This window comes from Bombus affinis, unplaced genomic scaffold (assembly GCF_024516045.1).
Source record: "Bombus affinis isolate iyBomAffi1 unplaced genomic scaffold, iyBomAffi1.2 ctg00001045.1, whole genome shotgun sequence".
In the NCBI taxonomy this organism is placed as follows: Eukaryota; Metazoa; Arthropoda; class Insecta; order Hymenoptera; family Apidae; genus Bombus; species Bombus affinis.
Genome location: NW_026109522.1, coordinates 853 through 21547, shown reverse-complemented (window position 1 = coordinate 21547; position 20695 = coordinate 853). Strand labels below are relative to the sequence as shown.

The 20695-nt window shown below is 38.6% G+C and overlaps 1 long non-coding RNA gene across 1 annotated transcript; it reads right to left on the bottom strand.

The window, feature by feature from the left end:
• Positions 1-9820: 9820 nt before the first annotated feature.
• LOC126928529 (uncharacterized) lies at positions 9821-18841 on the bottom strand. The gene is made up of 2 exons (XR_007716748.1): positions 18402-18841; positions 9821-10068 (listed from the first exon to the last, which is right to left on the bottom strand). It is a non-coding gene; the product is annotated as an uncharacterized LOC126928529 (long non-coding RNA).
• Positions 18842-20695: the final 1854 nt, after the last annotated feature.

Below are 20695 nucleotides of genomic sequence, written 5' to 3'. Positions count from 1 at the left end.
TTTGCTGAGGTGACTTTTATCTTTTCTATTCTTTCTCGATTTCGTCATGGAATTATAATTCGTTCTTGACAACAAGTAAAGTCGTAAATGAGTAAATGATTATTTTATTTGGTAACTGAGTTCACTGTAGACAATCAGTGTGGCTTCGTAGGCCTCACCCAAGGATGAGCAGTCTGCTAACGGTGGGAAGAGGAAAACGAAAACCATAGATGTTTCCAATTATTGAAAACACCGTGATCACTGGTCGATACAGAGAATAATTGTCGTGAATTCAAGATGTTCGAATGAAATTTTAAGTGAGTTATTTACTTGATACTTCTATCTGTCAACTATAGCTGCCGACGGATACTTTCGTTTGAAGACAACTTTGTTCAATTAAAAGTAAAAAAAAAAAGAGGAAGAGGGTGTACAATTTCGAATCTCCTACCTTGTTTGATTCGTGGAGTCGATCAGGTGTAAATATGGTTTGGCGATGCATCGGTTTTAACAATTAAATTTTGTTTCGCGATTAGTTACACGATGTTTCGGATTTTCGAACTTAATTAACAATTTTATTAAAGGGAATTACAATATGTACTAGATTGTTTCTTTGACGCGGACGGATCGACTTGCGAATGAACAAAAGAATAAATGAATCACCGAATCTCAAATTAATGCCGAACTTTAAGTGCAATACTCTTACAATACTCTTTAAGTTAAACTCACTGTTTCCAACTAAGACTGACTTCTGACTGCTCTGAATTAAAACTGAACTTTAACTACTTTCAACACTACTTTCAATTAAATTCTGAATTCGGTAAAACCAGCTCTGACCTCAATTAAATCTGCACTCCAACAAAAACTCTCTATTGAGTACTGAATCTCTATTTATATTCTTCCTAATTGTCACGTGACCGATTATTTCTTTTGTAATTGTACCATTACTACGTGACAATTTGTGAATATCGTAACTGCCTATTTCCGCTGGGGTTCTTGTTTTCTTGATTATCTCACCCTTTGCTGAAATTTCGTCTTCTTGATCATCTCACGTTTTGCTTGGTGTTAATGATATACAAGGTGCTTGAAAGAATGTACATGTTGCAGGTGGTCGTATTTTGCTGATGCTGCGTCTGCGTTCTTTCCATGGCCTTCGTTACTGATACCAGTGGAATGTGCCGGTCGCGTGGCTGCTTGGCCTTGCTGAGGTTGCATTTTGTGTATAGTCATGTTTCGCTCGGTCCATGTATGATTTAGTAATGTATTACACACATGTATATGTATATCTTCAGGATGTAATTTTCTAATAGGACAGACAATTTAATAAATTTTATGTTTATTATTAGAATATCGATCTCATATATGTATATATGAATAATAAACTATGTTTAATAAATTTTATTAAATAATTTCCATTTTCATTGCACTGTGTGTTTGTTTCTAGGTATACGAGTTGACACTTGCGTTGTTTGTGTATTGCGGTTATCTATGTTTTCGTTGCGGCACGTGCGGAGCGTGGGACGTGACACCCCCCCTCTTGGAGTTCAAATTTCCGGAGGAAATTTGACTGATTGTGTCCTTCAGCTCATTTAGAGCGGACGTAGTGGTTGTTGGTTGTTGATATATTGTATCGTTAGATGTAATTGATATTCCTTGTGGTTGTGTTTGATTTTTGACGTTGCGTTTTCCCTTGGTGTACAATAGCAGGTGAGTGACTGAGCCCCATATTGCTCCGAGTAGTGCGAGTCCGCATCCGTAAGTTTCGCGTAATTGATATCCATGTATAACTATGTCAACTATTGTTTTCATCATTTTCAGTATTATGAATATTCCAAGTATTGCTGCGCTGACCGTTCCGAATTCCATAAAACCAGTCCATAATTTCGATGCAGTATTCTTTGCTAGTGTCGTTAGTGCGTTTTCATCCATGATTCCCAAGATATTTACCGTTCCAGGGACGATTACTTTTCCTGTTGCTCCTCTGGCCAGTGTGTTTAATATTGCTGTTTTCTCAGCTGGGAACATGACGTGGTCTCGTAGTGTATCCAGGTCCCTTTGGGTATATATATTCCGCTTGTGGCCAGTGATATGGTGCTGAATATTGCCATGTTTGGCGTGTGTCTGGACAGAGTTCTTGTGGTGCAATTGCCTCCATCGGTTTTGGTACGAACTTGTGCCAGTCCGTCGATGTTGTATAGTGTGGGTAGTACTGCACTACATTCTGTATGATTTTCATGTTGAGATAGGATGTTGAGATAGGATGTGTGTCTTTGGTGCGATTTCCTTGCTAACACCTTATGTCTTTACATTCTAGTGTTTACAATATAAGTTACAAAAATTTATATATATATATGTATTTATATAGATTTATATATATATATGTGTGTGTGTGTATGATTGTGTCAATAAATATAATGGACATGCATGAAAATTATAATATAATATAATAAATATAATATATATGGTTTGTTATGAATGTTTATTGTTTTACATAAGTATTCATTTTGTGTGTATATTATTGTTATTACGTTGTATACATATTGTATATGTATGTATATACATAGGGAAAGAGTTTTAGTATGTGAATGTTTGTTTACAATTGTACGTATGCATGTGTTATGTATAAATGTGTATGTATGTTTATGTGTATGTATATGTATGTATATATATTCCCATCAATTTTCATTATTCTTGCGTTACGTTGTATTGATCATTATTTTGTTCCTTCTTCGTTATGATCTTCCCCTTTTCTATTATTATTTGTAAAATATTCATTCTTTAATTGAAAACATGATTTATTTTGTAACGCATAAAAATACTATTAGCACGTGTTGGTTATTTAAAATGGCCGCCTGTAAATGTCTCTAGTATGTGACGACATTACATTAATGCGAAATTATTTGTGACTTTATTTTAATAATTGATGTATAATTGCAATAGGAATAATATTATTTTGCATTTATTTAATGTGCATAATTATTGCGTGTATTCGGCGCGCATGCGTAAACGCTTTCCTATGTTCATGGCAATCCAAGATGGCCGCTCGTGAATGTCTCTAGTCGATGTGCACGTGTAAGAGCTATGCTATGTTCATGGCGGTCCAAGATGGCCGCTCGTGAGTGTCTCCTGTAAAAGTATAGCGACGCGTCTTTAGTTTGCTTAATACTGAAATAATTGTTCGCTCGTCGCTTAGTTTCCTCTATTTTAGCGCAGTTAAATAATTTTTGTGACAATAGTGTTGTTTGTGTAATCATTATAACATTTATATACTGTGTGATGTTTTAATCTAATAACATGTGATTTTGTCGTTGTTTCACATCTGTATAATGTAATTCTAGAACCAGTCTATATATTGTTAATTAACATCATTATTGTTTACAGATTCTACAATTCTAATCCTTCACCACCGAGTACTTTATTTGGAACAATTATATGGAGCGCGTTGGGTATTTTCTGGTTCTTCGCTACATTTCCAACACTTATTATGATTACTTTTATTTATCCTAGAATTGTAAGTATATATATAGATATATATAAAGCACTATAAAATATCTGTATAATAGATTAGTGTTGGATTATTTGTTATGATGTCATAAATTTCTCTTTGTTTTTCAGTTTCCTGTTGCCGTCTTGATTGCCTCGGCAATGTCTGGTTCAGTATTGTATAAGTATCTGCCTAACTTTGTTATGATGTCGTAAATTTCCCTTTGTTTTCAGTTTCCTGTTGCCGTCTTGACTGGTTCGTTAGCGTTGGCTTCAATGTGTATCTTCCGATGTGAGTAACAAGCTTCTTATTATTGTCCATTTTTATTCCAAGATGATTTATAACATTCTACCCTTTTTTTTTTTTTAGGTTATGATTGGTTACCTTGGTATTTATTACCTTTGGTATCTTCATACCGTCATATATTATGTTTTGCGAAGATGGATCCGTAGCAAATCCTCGTGGAACTCTTTCGTGTACACTCTCTTCTACGATAACTTGTTGTATATGGAATTTGTTAACTTATAAGGTACCCTTCTGTTTGCTAAGACCATTCCGCTAGTTTAATTGAGATATTGTGAAGATTTAACACTATTATTTTCTTCCATATATACATATATTGAAGCAGTTGAGGTTAGTTTATCCATTCGTTGACAGTTGTATACTATGTTCTATGGAGTGGGTCCACAACTTGTTTTGTTTCTTTTTATGATGAATAATTGTTCACGAGATATCTTTCCACTTTTACTGTTTTGTAATTATTTACTGGATTACTCATTTTATTTCTAAGGAATGATTGAAACGCAAATGCAATATTCGACAAGCAATATTACGCCATATATTACCGTGTTACATTTCCTCTTGGAATCGTTCTGGTGGTCTATTTCGATGATGTGCCAGTTTTAATTTATTCAAGTGTACTGTTCGAGGGAGTCCTTTTACTTCAATCTTGACGTTTTGATTTTGCAAAATTTCTAACACTTTATATGGTCCAGTATATTGATCAGAGAATTTTCCTTTACTAGGTTCTTTTAGTAGATATACCAAATCTCCTGTTTTAAAATTTTGAGGGTTGATTCGTCGGTCGTAGTATTCCTTTGATCTTAATTTAGATTTTATCAAGTTTTCCCTTGCCATTTGCTGCACGGTGTTGATTTTTTTGAACAAGTCTGTGAGATATTCTGCGTATGTTGGTTCCATGTTTTCTTCGATTATCACTTCACCAGTAGGTTCTCTGGCCAAGTGTCCAAAAACCAATTCATGTGGTGAAAATTTCGTTCCTTCGTGTACAGAGGTATTGTAGGAAAACATGGCTAGTTCCACCCATTCGTCCCAATTTCTGGAATTTTCAATATATAACTTCAGGTATTCTGTCAATACATGGTGAGATCTTTCGATTGAGCCGTTACTTTGTGGGTGATATGCCGACGTGGTGTATTGTTTAACGCGGAATCTTTTTGCTACTTTCTTCATTAGCGAAGATGTAAAGTTCGCTCCTTGATCAGTGAGAATGGCTCTCGGCGACCCGAATCGACAGATAAATCGTTTTACGAAGGCGTCAGCTATCTCGGCTGAAGAGATTCCTACCATGAGGATCCCGATTGAGTACTTTGTCAATAGATCTTGGATAGTTAGTATATACTCGTTTCCCTTTTGAGTCTTTGGCAACGGCCCAACGATATCCATACTGATTTTATCGAACGCTTTACCTGGTGTGTCCGTAAGTATCATTGGTTGCTTCGTTTTTATCCTTGTGAGTTTCTTTAATTGGCACTCCTTGCATGTCCTTACATAATCTTGAATTTCCTTTTTCATATTTTCCCAATAATAGTGTTGTCGTATTCTCAAATAAGTTTTAGTTATTCCTTTGTGTCCTGCTACAGACGATTCGTGTTTTTCTCGTATTATATTGCTTCGTGTTTCTACTGGTGGGGTAATTACTTCCCCGGTACAAATGGTAATAGTTATTGTTTTTTCTATGAAAACCTCCTTTAATTTCCTGATTATGTGTCGCCAGGGTATCTCTTCTAAATTTCCTTTGCTAATGCTGAAGGAAGTTAGTTGTTTTTCGTTAACTACGTCCAACAATGATTTTAATGAATTTAATAAATTTTCTGGTGTTATTGAAATATTTCGATTTTCTTTTATTGGTAGGGATACGATGTATTTCCCGGAGTCATGATTCAACCTTGCTTTTTCCAACATTAAACTTCATAACGAGGCAATCGCCCTGCTTCCTTCATCTCTAAGGCTTCTTTATCTATCGGGGTGCCATATATATCTATGAATATTATTTTATGATCATTCACTCTCGTAATCGAGTCTCGAGTTTCCGAAATTTTTAGTTCCGCAAGTATAGTAGGTCTCGTGTCTCTTTCTTGTTGTTATGTTAGTTCTGGGATTGCAATGGAGGGTTCCTCTTCGCTTGTTGTATCACTATCCTCCTTTTCTTGGTTGGATATTTCTTCGCCTGTTTTCGCATCGAGTTCAGATAATGCTTGATCAAAGTATTTTACGGGGGTTTCTTCTATGGTAAAATGTTTCCGGGTAAAAACTTTTCTTCGTTTTGTAGAGTCTTGGGATGGAGACAAGACACGTGGTTTAGCTTCAAATATGGGAGAGTCTTCGGTTGAGGTGTCTAATTCGAATCGTTTTGGGGCAGGATACTGGATCGGTGAATTTTCTTCTCTCCTCCTGATTGGTAGGCAGATCTCCGGAGGGTTTCTAGACAATGCGTCCGCGTTTGCGTTTGCCCTGCCTTCTTTGTATATAATGTCAAATTCGAAGTCCGACAATTTTAATTTCCATTTCCAGATTCTTGAAGTAGGGTCCTTGATAGAATGCATCCACACCAAAGGTTTATGATCGGTTACAATAGTAAATTTTCTTCCGTACAGATACGGTCGGAAATACATTGCGCTGTAGACGATTGCTAAACACTCCTTTTCGATAGTGGAGTAGTTTTGTTCGGCGGAATTTAATAATCTCGAGGCATATGCGATTGGCAAATCCTTTCCAATCGGCCCCTGACTCAGTACGCCGCCTATTGCATATCCTGATGCGTCTGTGGTAAGATTAAAGGGTTTAGAAAAATCTGGATATTGTAGAATGGGTTTTGTCATTAATGCTGTTTTTAAATTATTGAACGCATTTTCTTGATTTTCTGCCCATTTAAAGGGGGTATCTTTCTTCAATAGTTGCGTCAATGGTTTTGCGACTTTGGAGAAATCGGGTATAAATCTTCTGTAGTATCCTGCTAGTCCTAAAAATTGTTTGATGTTTTTTACCTTTTTGGGTCGTGGAAATTTCGACACGGCTTCGATTTTCTTTGGGTCAGGTTTTACGCCATCTTCACTAATTATATGTCCTAAATAATTTACTTCATGTCGTAAGAACTCACACTTATCGGGCTGTAATCGTAATTTAGCATTCCTTAGTCTTTCCATTAATTTGTTAAATTTACTTTCGTGTTCTTGAAGTGACCTCGAATAAATTACAATGTCATCCAGATAGACGAATAGTTCTATTCCTTGCAGTCCGGATAATACTGAGTTCATCAAGCGTTGAAATGTTGCTGGAGCATTTTTTAATCCAAAGGGCATTCTTTTGAATTGAAAGTGTCCGTACGGTGTCGAAAATGCAGTTTTATGGGCATCCTCCTGTGACATACGGATCTGATGGAAACCTGATGCCAAGTCAAACGTAGAAAAGTATTTTGCTCTTCCTAATTGATCCAATATTTCTGTGATATTGGGGAGTGGAAAAGCATCGCCGATCGTTTTATCGTTCAGCTTCCTATAATCAATAACTAATCTCCAACGTTTGTTTCCTTGCGAATCGGGTTTTTTCGGTACGATCCATAGCGGAGAATTGTATGGGGATATCGATGGTTCCACGATGTCTGTGTCTAATAATTCTTGAATTTGTCGATTTATTTCTTCTCGGTGTACTGGTGGGTAACGATACTGTTTTGTATTAACTGGTATATCATCAGTTGTAATTATTCTATGTTCTAGAATTCCAGTTGCTTCCAGTGTCTCTCCTGGAATATGAAATCTATCTTGATTATTACGAATCAATTTTTCGACGTTTTTCCTTTCCTCTTCGTTCAAGTGTTCAAGTCGTAGTAATTCAATTATTTTGTCAGATCTGCTTTCCTTTGTTTTTAAAATTGTATTACACGCCGTACTAGGAAGCGGGGTGAGGTTTTCAAATTCTTTGATTACCATTGTTGGTGTCGTAAATTCATAATCTGTTGAAGTAGTATTTATTATTCTCAGATAACCTTTTCCTTTATGATTTCTCACAACTGCATTACCAAAATAGATCCCCTTGATCGGCTCGATTTTGGGAATAAATCCCTCTCTTATCTCTGGATTTGCGATATTAATTGACCATGTTATCGAACTTCGTTTCGGTACGATTATTCTTTCTTTAGTATCGAAGGGAATATAAATATTTCTCCATTTGATATGCCTTTTCTCGTAATCCAAACGAGCTTTGCATCCTGCAAAAAATTCGGATCCTAAGATTCCGTCTTGATCGATCAGCAATGAGTCATCAACTACGTGAAAAATGACTGGATGGCCTGCGACCTGTATTACTGTCTGCCCTAGGGAGACCAGGCTCGTTGCCGTAATTCCTCTCACTTCAATTTGTTTCTGTTCGTCGATGATAGCTGAATCGAGTAAAGCAGGTTTTTTGATAATATTGATTTCTGATCCAGAGTCTAGTAGTAAACTTGTCTTGGTTTTTAAGTCTGGGGAAACTATTCGTGCAGTTGGGGTTGTTAGAGAATCGTTTAATTTTATTGAAATAATCCGAAGAGGTCGTCTTCCGCATCTGAGTCCGGTTCCTGGTGGTTTTCCCTCGTCTGTTCCTTCCGTGTTGGTTCTTCCTTTTGGCCTTGAGATTTCGGACTCTCTGTTTTTATTTTCGCGTGGCTGTAAGATGGTTCCCCCACAGTATTTAATGGTTGTTCCCTTGATTTTACAGTCGACGTTACGTTCGCTTTGTTCCTTGTTACGGATTGTGGAGTCGATTTCGCGGGGGCAGCTGCCCTTGTTCTCTTTATTACCATAGGCGCCGGCCTCCTTGTGGCCGCTTGCACTCTTGGGCGATTCGAAAACTCGTCCCTTCGTGGCTCGCCCCATTTCCCCGAAGGACATGTTCGGTTTCCCGACTGTTCTTGAGCATAGGGAATAATTATTCCAGCATCTACCCGTGCTTTAAATTTATAACAATCCTTTACTAAATGCCCAGGTGTTTTACAATAATTACATGTTATGATATCCTGTTTTGAATAATTCTGTGATGGAGGTTCGGACCTTCGATCCTGATGATTGTTTCTGATATTGTTATTAGTAGTCAAGGGTCGTACGTTGTCGCGTTTGTAATTATTCAGAAATGTTGGTCGTTGGAGTCGCGTTCTATCGTTCATTTGTTTCACTTCTTGTGTTGCCTTAACGGCTTGGCGATACGCCTCTTCTAAAGTGTGGTATCCTGCTATCTTCACCCGTAAATACACCTCGTTTGGAAGCCCCTTAACGAAAGCTTCCCTCGTTTCCCAATCTATTGTATCTTGGATGTCCGGTGATATCGTGCCGTACTCGCTTCTTTCTCCGTCCATTATCGCTAACCTAAGATTTCTAACGCGATCCATGTAATCTAATATATCTTCCCCAGGTCGTTGGTATATCGTTCCTAATTCTCCCTTGTATTCGTTAAGAGATTTCTTTGGGCCAAACAGATCCTTTAATTTGTTCCCGAACTCGTTCAAACTTATTAGTTCTGTATCTTCGACGGCGAGAAACGCATGTCCGCGAAGCTTATTCATTAATAGTTTTACTAACTGGGGTTCTTGATGCCTAGGAACCATGTTTCGTGCGCGCTCGCATGCTCTTAAAAATTGAAATACTGAGGGTCGATGTCCGTCGAATACTGGTACTGACTCGATCGCGTCTTTTAGCTTAATCGGTTGGGGATATCCGCCTGGCTGTACTGTTTCTTGTTGGGTTGCCGGCGGCGATGCAGGTGACTGAGGTTCTCTTATTGTTTTGAGTTCGCGTACGTCTTTTTGTAATTCGTTCATTTTTGCAATCATATCGGTTATTACTCGATAATTTGCATCCCACGTTCTTAGTTTTTCCGACAATGTCAAAAGCACATCTTCATCCAATGACTCTAATTTGGTTGCCATTATTTTTCAGATATATATTTTATCAATGACAGTAATAACTTTAATCCTCTGTGGAGCGTATCCCACCGCTGCCACCAAAAATTTTTATCTGTTACGTTCTGTTATGTTCGATTTGATTGTGCTATGCCTTCCGTGTTAGTCTAGACTAAATCCAGATAAAATTTTTGTTGTGTTATCTTGAGTTTAATCGGAAGGGGAAAATTGAAATGGTATGTTTGTTTATGAAATATTAATCGAGATGTTCGATTAATATGGTAGTTGCTGCCACCAGAAATAGTCTAAGGACTATTTCGAAGAATTTCCTTTTATTATTATTATTTTCTTTAAGTTGGGAGTGTTAGTGTATGATGGGTATTGTTTGTCTATCGTGTCTTTTGGATTCCCAGTCTGGAAGTGCCTCTGTAAGCACCTTCTTGCCTGTAGGAAAACAAACGTTGTACCTTCGTCTGTCGTGTCTTTTGAATTCCCAGACTGGAAGTGCCTCTATAAGCACTTTCTTGCCTGTAGGAAAACAAACCTTGTAACCTGTCTGTTGTGGGGTTTGAACTAGGTGAGAGTCTATTATCTACTAACTGGTGTTTAATGGGTAGCGTTGACTTACGTTTGATGCAACTGGCAAACGAATTCCACCTTTCGGCTAACCTGCTATGCGCAGGAATACTGGCACGGGAGAGGATTAAAGTTATTAGGGATAGACAATTGGCAACGTATTTATTTCGTCTGACAGAGTTATGTTGGTTTAACTATATTTTAATTTATTCGTTGTTAGTTGATTAAAGGTATTACAATATCAGCAATAAGTATCGTCGGACGCAAATGTAGATATATTATATAGCGATGTACAATAAATAAATATTCCAGCTTCTAACTGGATAAATTTTACAAATGTTTGGTAGGATAATATTTATTCGTACCAATAAGATTAATAACAAACGCTATGGTGTGATGTGGGCGATGGCGAACGAGATCGAAAGGAATGCGCCTCGCAGTGTTCGGAAATTGGTGAATTTGAGGGCGAAAACTAGGTGGTGAACCTTCGCGATTTGACTCTAATTCTTCTCGATGCCTCCTCTCTTCCTTTTTTATTTCTGCAGCAATTAATCGTTTGTACCAACGTTCGGCTCGCTTTTTGCTGAGGTGACTTTTATCTTTTCTATTCTTTCTCGATTTCGTCATGGAATTATAATTCGTTCTTGACAACAAGTAAAGTCGTAAATGAGTAAATGATTATTTAATTTGGTGACTGAGTTCACTGTAGACAATCAGTGTGGCTTCGTAGGCCTCACCCAAGGATGAGCAATCTGCTAACGGTGGGAAGAGAAAAACGAAAACCATAGATGCTTTCTGTCACGAAAACACCGTAATCACTGGTTGATACAGCGAACAATTGTAAACAAAATAGATCTAAAGCTGATTGAGTTTATTCCAAACAATTCATTAAATGTTGAGCAAGAACGTTCATCTCAATTATGTAATTATATTCTCTGTAAACAATCCATGTGGCTTCGTAGGCCCCGCCCAAGGATGAGCAATCTGCCAACGGTGGGAAGAGGAAAACGAAAACCATAGATGTTTCCAATGATTGAAAACACCGTGATCACTGGTCGATACAGAGAATAATTGTCGTGAATTCAAGATGTTCGAATGAAATTTTAAGTGAGTTATTTACTTGATACTTCTATCTGTCAACTATAGCTGCCGACGGATACTTTCGTTTGAAGACAACTTTGTTCAATTAAAAGTAAAAAAGAAGGGAAGAGGGTGTACAATTTCAAATCTCCTACCTTGTCTGATTTGTGGAGTCGATCAGGTGTGAGTATGGTTTGGCGATGAATCGGTTTTAACAATTAAATTTTGTTTCGCGATTAGTTACACGATGTTTCGGATTTTCGAACTTAATTAACAATTTTATTAAAGGGAATTACAATATGTACTAGATTGTTTCTTTGACGCGGACGGATCGACTTGCGAATGAACAAAAGAATAAATGAATCACCGAATCTCAAATTAATGCCGAACTTTAAGTGCAATACTCTTACAATACTCTTTAAGTTAAACTCACTGTTTCCAACTAAGACTGACTTCTGACTGCTCTGAATTAAAACTGAACTTTAACTACTTTCAACACTACTTTCAGTTAAATTCTGAATTCGGTAAAACCAGCTCTGACCTCAATTAAATCTGCACTCCAACAACTACTCTCTATTGAGTACTGAATCTCTATTTATATTCTTCCTAATTGTCACGTGACCGATTATTTCTTTTGTAATTGTACCATTACTACGTGACAATTTGTGAATATCGTAACTGCCTATTTCCGCTGGGGTTCTTGTTTTCTTGATTATCTCACCCTTTGCTGAAATTTCGTCTTCTTGATCATCTCACGTTTTGCTTGGTGTTAATGATATACAAGGTGCTTGAAAGAATGTACATGTTGCAGGTGGTCGTATTTTGCTGATGCTGCGTCTGCGTTCTTTCCATGGCCTTCGTTACTGATACCAGTGGAATGTGCCGGTCGCGTGGCTGCTTGGCCTTGCTGAGGTTGCATTTTGTGTATAGTCATGTTTCGCTCGGTCCATGTATGATTTAGTAATGTATTACACACATGTATATGTATATCTTCAGGATGTAATTTTCTAATAGGACAGACAATTTAATAAATTTTATGTTTATTATTAGAATATCAATCCCATATATATGTATATATGAATAATAAACTATGTTTAATAAATTTTATTAAATAATTTCCATTTTCATTGCACTGTGTGTTTGTTTCTAGGTATACGAATTGACACTTGCGTTGTTTGTGTATTGCGGTTATCTATGTTTTCGTTGCGGCACGTGCGGAGCGTGGGACGTGACACAACACGCGCACTACGTTCTGACGCATAATGTAGTGCAAAGGGCGTTTAAACGTCGAAATATCTCAAACGGAAGAGAAATAACGCATAATTTTCTACAAAATCGACGAATTATTGCAATTTGCGTGTATCTGTGCTTGTTTCGACGCTGGACGAGAGGCGTCTACTAATTTCTGCAAGCATAATGCAGTGAAAAGGGCGTTTAAACGTCGAAGTATCTCTAACGGGAGAGAAATATCGCTTAATTTTCTGCAAAGTCGACGAATTATTGCGATATGCGTGTGTCTGGGCTTGTTTCTACGACGTACAACACGTGCACTACGTTCTGCACGCATACTGTAGTGCAAAGAGCGTTTAAACGTCGAAATATCTCCAACGGGAGAGAAATATCGCTTTATTTTCTACAAAATCGACGAATTATTGTGAATTTTTTATGCCTGGTCTTGTTTCGACGATGGCAAATGCGTGCACTACGTTCTGCACGCATAACGCAGTGTAAAGGTCGTTTAAACGTCGAAATATATCAAACGGGAGAGAAATATCGCATAATATTCGTCAAAATCGACGATTTATTGCGATTTGCGTGTGTCTTGGCTTGCTTCTACGCTGGAAAACGCGTGCACTAAGTTCTGCACGTATAGCGCAGTGCAAAGGGCATTTAAACGTCGAAATATCTCAAACGGGAGAGAAATAACGCATAATTTTCGTCAAAATCGACGATTTGTTGCGATTTACGTGTGTCTGGGCTTATTTCGACGAAGGAAAACGTTTACACTACGTTCGGCACGCATGGCGCAGTGCAAAGTGCGTTTAAACGTCGAAACATCTCAAACGGGAGAAAAATATCGCATAATTTTCGTCTAAATCGATGAATGAATGCGTTTTGTCTGTATCTGGGCTTGTTTTTACGACGTATAACACGCGCACTACGTTCTGCAAGCATAACGCAGTGTAAAGGGCGTTTAAACGTCGAAATATCTTAAACGGGAGAGAAATAACGCATAATTTTCGTCAAAATCGACGATTTGTTGCGATTTACGTGTGTCTGGGCTTGTTTCGACGCTGGAGGACAGGCGTGTACTACGTTCCTAACGCATTATGCAATAAAAAGAGCGTTTGAACCTCGAAATATCTCAAACGGGAGAGAAATAACGCATAATTTTCGTCAAAATCGACGATTTGTTGCGATTTACGTGTGTCTGGGCTTGTTTCGACGACGGAAAACGCGTACACTACGTTCGGCACGCTTAACGCAATGCAAAGTGCGTTTAAACGTCGAAATATCTCAAACTGGAGAGAAACAACGCAAAATTTTCGTCAAAATCGACGATTTGTTGCGATTTACGTGTGTCTGGGCTTGTTTCGACGATGCAAACCGCGTGCACTACGTTCTGCACGCATAATGTAGTACAAAGGGCGTTTAAATGTCGAAATATCTCAAACGGGAGCGAAACAACGCAAAATTTTCGTCAAAATCGACGATTCGTTGCGATTTACGTGTGTCTGGGCTTGTTTCGACGATGGAAACCGCGTCCACTACGTTCTGCACGCATAATGTAGTGCAAAGAGCGTTTAAACGTCGAAGTATCTCAAACGGGAGAGAAATATCGCTTAATTTTGTACAAAATCGACGAATTATTGCGATTAGCGTGGGTATGGTCTTGATTCGACGACGTACAACATGCGCACTACGTTCTGCACGCATAATGTAGTGCAAAGGGCATTTAAACGACGAAATATCTTAAACGGGAGAGAAATAACGCATAATTTTCTACAAAATCGACGAATTATTGCAATTTGCGTGTATCTGTGCTTGTTTCGACGCTGGACGAGAGGCGTTTACTACGTTCTGCAAGCATAATGCAGTGAAAAGAGCGTTTAAACGTCGAAGTATCTCTAACGGGAGAGAAATAACGCTTTATTTTCTACAAAATCGACGAATTATTGTGAATTTTTTATGCCTGGTCTTGTTTCGACGATGGCAAATGCGTGCACTACGCTCTGCACGCATAACGCTGTGTAAAGGGCGTTTAAACGTCGAAATATATCAAACGGGAGAGAAATATTGCATAATATTCGTCAAAATCGACGATTTATTGCGATTTGCGTGTGTCTTGGCTTGCTTCTACGCTGGAAAACGCGTGCACTAAGTTCTGCACGTATAGCGCAGTGCAAAGGGCATTTAAACGTCGAAATATGTCAAACGGGAGAGAAATAACGCATAATTTTCGTCAAAATCGACGATTTGTTGCGATTTACGTGTGTCTGGGCTTGTTTCGACGCTGGAGGACAGGCGTGTACTACGTTCCTAACGCATTATGCAATAAAAAGAGCGTTTGAACCTCGAAATATCTCAAACGGGAGAGAAATAACGCATAATTTTCGTCAAAATCGACGATTTGTTGCGATTTACGTGTGTCTGGGCTTGTTTCGACGCTGGAGGACAGGCGTGTACTACGTTCCTAACGCATTATGCAATAAAAAGAGCGTTTGAACCTCGAAATATCTCAAACGGGAGAGAAATAACGCATAATTTTCGTCAAAATCGACGATTTGTTGCGATTTACGTGTGTCTGGGCTTGTTTCGACGCTGGAGGATAGGCGTGTACTACGTTCCTAACGCATTATGCAATAAAAAGAGCGTTTGAACCTCGAAATATCTCAAACGGGAGAGAAATAACGCATAATTTTCGTCAAAATCGACGATTTGTTGCGATTTACGTGTGTCTGGGCTTGTTTCGACGACGGAAAACGCGTACACTACGTTCGGCACGCTTAACGCAATGCAAAGTGCGTTTAAACGTCGAAATATCTCAAACTGGAGAGAAACAACGCAAAATTTTCGTCAAAATCGACGATTTGTTGCGATTTACGTGTGTCTGGGCTTGTTTCGACGATGGAAACCGCGTGCACTACGTTCTGCACGCATAATGTAGTACAAAGGGCGTTTAAATGTCGAAATATCTCAAACGGGAGAGAAATAACGCATAATTTTCGTCAAAATCGACGATTTGTTGCGATTTACGTGTGTCTGGGCTTATTTCGACGAAGGAAAACGTTTACACTACGTTCGGCACGCATGGCGCAGTGCAAAGTGCGTTTAAACGTCGAAACATCTCAAACGGGAGAAAAATATCGCATAATTTTCGTCTAAATCGATGAATGAATGCGTTTTGTCTGTATCTGGGCTTGTTTTTACGACGTATAACACGCGCACTACGTTCTGCAAGCATAACGCAGTGTAAAGGGCGTTTAAACGTCGAAATATCTTAAACGGGAGAGAAATAACGCATAATTTTCGTCAAAATCGACGATTTGTTGCGATTTACGTGTGTCTGGGCTTGTTTCGACGCTGGAGGACAGGCGTGTACTACGTTCCTAACGCATTATGCAATAAAAAGAGCGTTTGAACCTCGAAATATCTCAAACGGGAGAGAAATAACGCATAATTTTCGTCAAAATCGACGATTTGTTGCGATTTACGTGTGTCTGGGCTTGTTTCGACGACGGAAAACGCGTACACTACGTTCGGCACGCTTAACGCAATGCAAAGTGCGTTTAAACGTCGAAATATCTCAAACTGGAGAGAAACAACGCAAAATTTTCGTCAAAATCGACGATTTGTTGCGATTTACGTGTGTCTGGGCTTGTTTCGACGATGGAAACCGCGTGCACTACGTTCTGCACGCATAATGTAGTACAAAGGGCGTTTAAATGTCGAAATATCTCAAACGGGAGCGAAACAACGCAAAATTTTCGTCAAAATCGACGATTCGTTGCGATTTACGTGTGTCTGGGCTTGTTTCGACGATGGAAACCGCGTCCACTACGTTCTGCACGCATAATGTAGTGCAAAGAGCGTTTAAACGTCGAAGTATCTCAAACGGGAGAGAAATATCGCTTAATTTTGTACAAAATCGACGAATTATTGCGATTAGCGTGGGTATGGTCTTGATTCGACGACGTACAACATGCGCACTACGTTCTGCACGCATAATGTAGTGCAAAGGGCATTTAAACGACGAAATATCTTAAACGGGAGAGAAATAACGCATAATTTTCTACAAAATCGACGAATTATTGCAATTTGCGTGTATCTGTGCTTGTTTCGACGCTGGACGAGAGGCGTTTACTACGTTCTGCAAGCATAATGCAGTGAAAAGAGCGTTTAAACGTCGAAGTATCTCTAACGGGAAAGAAATATCGCTTAATTTTCTGCAAAATCAACGAATTATTGCGATTTGCGTGTGTCTGGGCTTGTTTCTACGATGGAAAACGCCTGCACTACGTTCTGCACGCATAACGCAGTGTAAAGGGCGTTTAAACGTAGAAATATCTCAAACGGGAGAGAAATAACGCATAATTTTCTACAAAATCGACGAATTATTGCAATTTGCGTGTATCTGTGCTTGTTTCGACGCTGGACGAGAGGCGTGTACTACGTTCTGCAAGCATAATGCAATAAAAAGAGCGTTTAAACGTCGAAATATCTCTAACGGGAGAGAAATAACGCTTTATTTTCTACAAAATCGACGAATTATTGTGAATTTTTTATGCCTGGTCTTGTTTCGACGATGGCAAATGCGTGCACTACGCTCTGCACGCATAACGCAGTGTAAAGGGAGTTTAAACGTCGAAATATATCAAACGGGAGAGAAATATGGCATAATATTCGTCAAAATCGACGATTTATTGCGATTTGCGTGTGTCTTGGCTTGCTTCTACGCTGGAAAACGCGTGCACTAAGTTCTGCACGTATAGCGCAGGGGAAAGGGGCATTTAAACGTCGAAATATCTCAAACGGGAGAGAAATAACGCATAATTTTCGTCAAAATCGACGATATATTGCGATTTGCGTGTGTCTTGGCTTGTTTCGACGAAGGAAAACGTTTACACTACGTTCGGCACGCATAGCGCAGTGCAAAGTGCGTTTAAATGTCGAAATATCTCAAACGGGAGAAAAATATCGCATAATTTTCGTCAAAATCGACGTTTTATTGCGATTTGCGTGTGTCTGGGCTTGATTCGACGACGTACAACACGCGCACTACGTTCTGCACGCATAATGTAGTGCAAAGGGCGTTTAACCGTCGAAGTATCTCAAACGGGTGAAAAATATCGCTTAATTTACTACAAGATCGACGAATTATTGTGCATTATGTGCGCCTTTACTTGTTTGGACGATGGAAAAACGCGTGCACTACGTTCTGCACGCATAGCGCAGTGCAAAGTGCGTTTAAACGTCGAAATATCTCAAACGGGAGAGAAATATTGCATAATTTTCTTTAAAATCGACGATTTGTTGCGATTTACGTGTGTCTGGGCTTGTTTGGACGATGGAAACCGCGTGCACTACGTTCTGCACGCATAATGTAGTGCAAATGTTACGTTCTGTTATGTTCGATTTGATTGTGCTATGCCTTCCGTGTTAGTCTAGACTAAATCCAGATAAAATTTTTTTTTTTTTTGTTGTTGTGTTATCTTAAGTTTAATCGGAAGGGGAAAATTGAAATGGTATGATTGTTTATGAAATATTAATCGAGATGTCCGATTAATATGGTAGTTGCTGCCACCAGAAATAGTCTAAGGACTATTTCAGAGAATTTCCTTTTATTATTATTATTTCTTAAAGTTGGGAGGGTTAGTGTATGATGGGTATTGTTTGTCTATCGTGTCTTTCTGATTCCCAGTCTGGAAGTGCCTCTATATGCACCTTCGTGGCTGTAGGAAAACAAATCTTGTACCTTCGTCTGTCGTGTCTTTTGAATTCCCAGACTGGAAGTGCCTCTGTAAGCACTTTCTTGCCTGTAGGAAAACAAACCTTGTACCCTTGTATGTTGTGTCTTTTGAATTCCCAGACTGGAAGTGGCTCTGTAAGCACTTTCTTGCCTGTAGGAAAACAAACCTTGTACCCTGTCTGTCGTGTCTTTTGAACTAGGTGAGAGTCTATTATCTACTAACTGGTGTTTAATGGGTAGCGTTGACTTACGTTTGATGCAACTGGCAAATGAATTCCACTTTTCGGCTAACCTGCTATGCGCAGGAATACTGGCACGGGAGAGGATTAAAGTTATTAGGGATAGACAATTGGCAACGTATTTATTTCGTCTGACAGAGTTATGTTGGTTTAACTATATTTTAATTTATTCGTTGTTAGTTGATTAAAGGTACTACAATATCAGCAATAAGTATCGTCGGATGCAAATGTAGATATATTATACAGCGATGTACAATAAATAAATATTCTAGCTTCTAACTGGATAAATTTTACAAATGTTTGGTAGGATAATATGTATTCGTACCAATAAGATTAATAATAAACGCTATTCTCTAATTCTTCTCGATGCCTCCTCTCTTCCTTTTTTATTTCTGCAGCAATTAATCGTTTGTACCAACGATCGGCTCGCTTTTTGCTGAGGTGACTTTTATCTTTTCTATTCTTTCTCGATTTCGTCATGGAATTATAATTCGTTCTTGACAACAAGTAAAGTCGTAAATGAGTAAATGATTATTTTATTTGGTAACTGAGTTCACTGTAGACAATCAGTGTGGCTTCGTAGGCCTCACCCAAGGATGAGCAGTCTGCTAACGGTGGGAAGTGGAAAACGAAAACCTTAGATGTTTCCTGTGACGAAAACACCGTAATCACTGGTTGATACAGCGAACAATTCTAAACAAATTAGATCTAAAGCTGATTGAGTTTATTCCAAACAATTTATTAAATGTTGAGCAAGAACGTTTATCTCAATTTTGTAATTATATTCTCTGTAAAAAATCCGTGTGGCTTCGTAGGCCTCGCCCTAGGATGAGCAATCTGCTAACGATGGGAAGAGGAAAACGAAAACCATAGATGTTTCCAATGATTGAAAACACCGTGATCACTGGTCGATACAGAGAATAATTGTCGTGAATTCAAAATGTTCTAATGAAATTTTATGTGAGTTATTTACTTGATACTTCTATCTGTCAACTATAGCTGCCGACGGATACTTTCGTTAAAGACAACTTTGTTCAATTAAAAGTAAAAAAAAGAAGGGAAGAGGGTGTACAATTTCGAATCTCCTACCTTGTTTGATTTGTGGATTAGTTACTCGATGTTTCGGATCTTCGAACTTAATTAACAATTTTATTAAACGGAATTACAATATGTACTAGATTGTTTCTTTGACGCAGACGGATCGACTTGTAAATGAACAAAAGAATACATGAATCACCGAATCTCAAGTTAATACCGAACTTTAAGTGCAATACTCTTACAATACTTTTTAAGTTAAACTCACTGTTTCCAATTAAGACTGATTTCTGACTGCTCTCAATTAAAACTGAACTCTAACTACTTTCAACACTACTTTCAATTAAATTCTGAATTCGGTAAAACCAGCTCTGACTTCAATTAAAACTGCACTCCAACAACTACTCTCTATTGAGTACTGAATCTCTATTTATATTCTTCCTAATTGTCACGTGATCGATTATTTCTTTTGTAATTGTACCATTACTACGTGAAAATTTATGAATATCGTAACTACCTATTTCCGCTGGGGTTCTTGTTTTCTTGATTATCTCACCCTTTGCTGAAATTTCGTCTTCTTGATCATCTCACGTTTTGCTTGGTGTTAATGGTGCTTCAAAGAATGTACATGTTGCAGGTGGTCGTATTTTGCTGATGCTGCGTCTGCGTTCCTTCCATGGCCTTCGTTACTGATACCAGTGGAATGTGCCGGTCGCGTGGCTGCTTGGCCTTGCTGAGGTTGCATTTTGTGTATGGTCATGTTTCGCTCGGTCCATGTATGATTTAGTAATGTATTACACACATGTATGTAGTATCTTAATGGGTCTTAGAGGAAAGGACAAGTAATGATGTTTTGATTTAATTAATAATATTCGAAGCAACGAAATAATTACAATGCTGTCGTACGTCTTATTTTCAGACGCGGCTTTCGACTTCCCGATTCACACTCTTCGGCTTCTACACTCGCTCGCTCTCGCTTCTCAATTCACACTCTGCACACCTTTTGCATCCGTTCTCTCCGGCTTCTCAACTAATACTGACTTTAACGTCTCTTTTGTCTTTTCCCGTCGTTCGAGACACGTGTCCCGAAACGCGCGTGGCCAGGGTCACGCGGGCCCTTTCCACGAAACTTAAAAAGGACCGACGACACCTTGATGTACCCG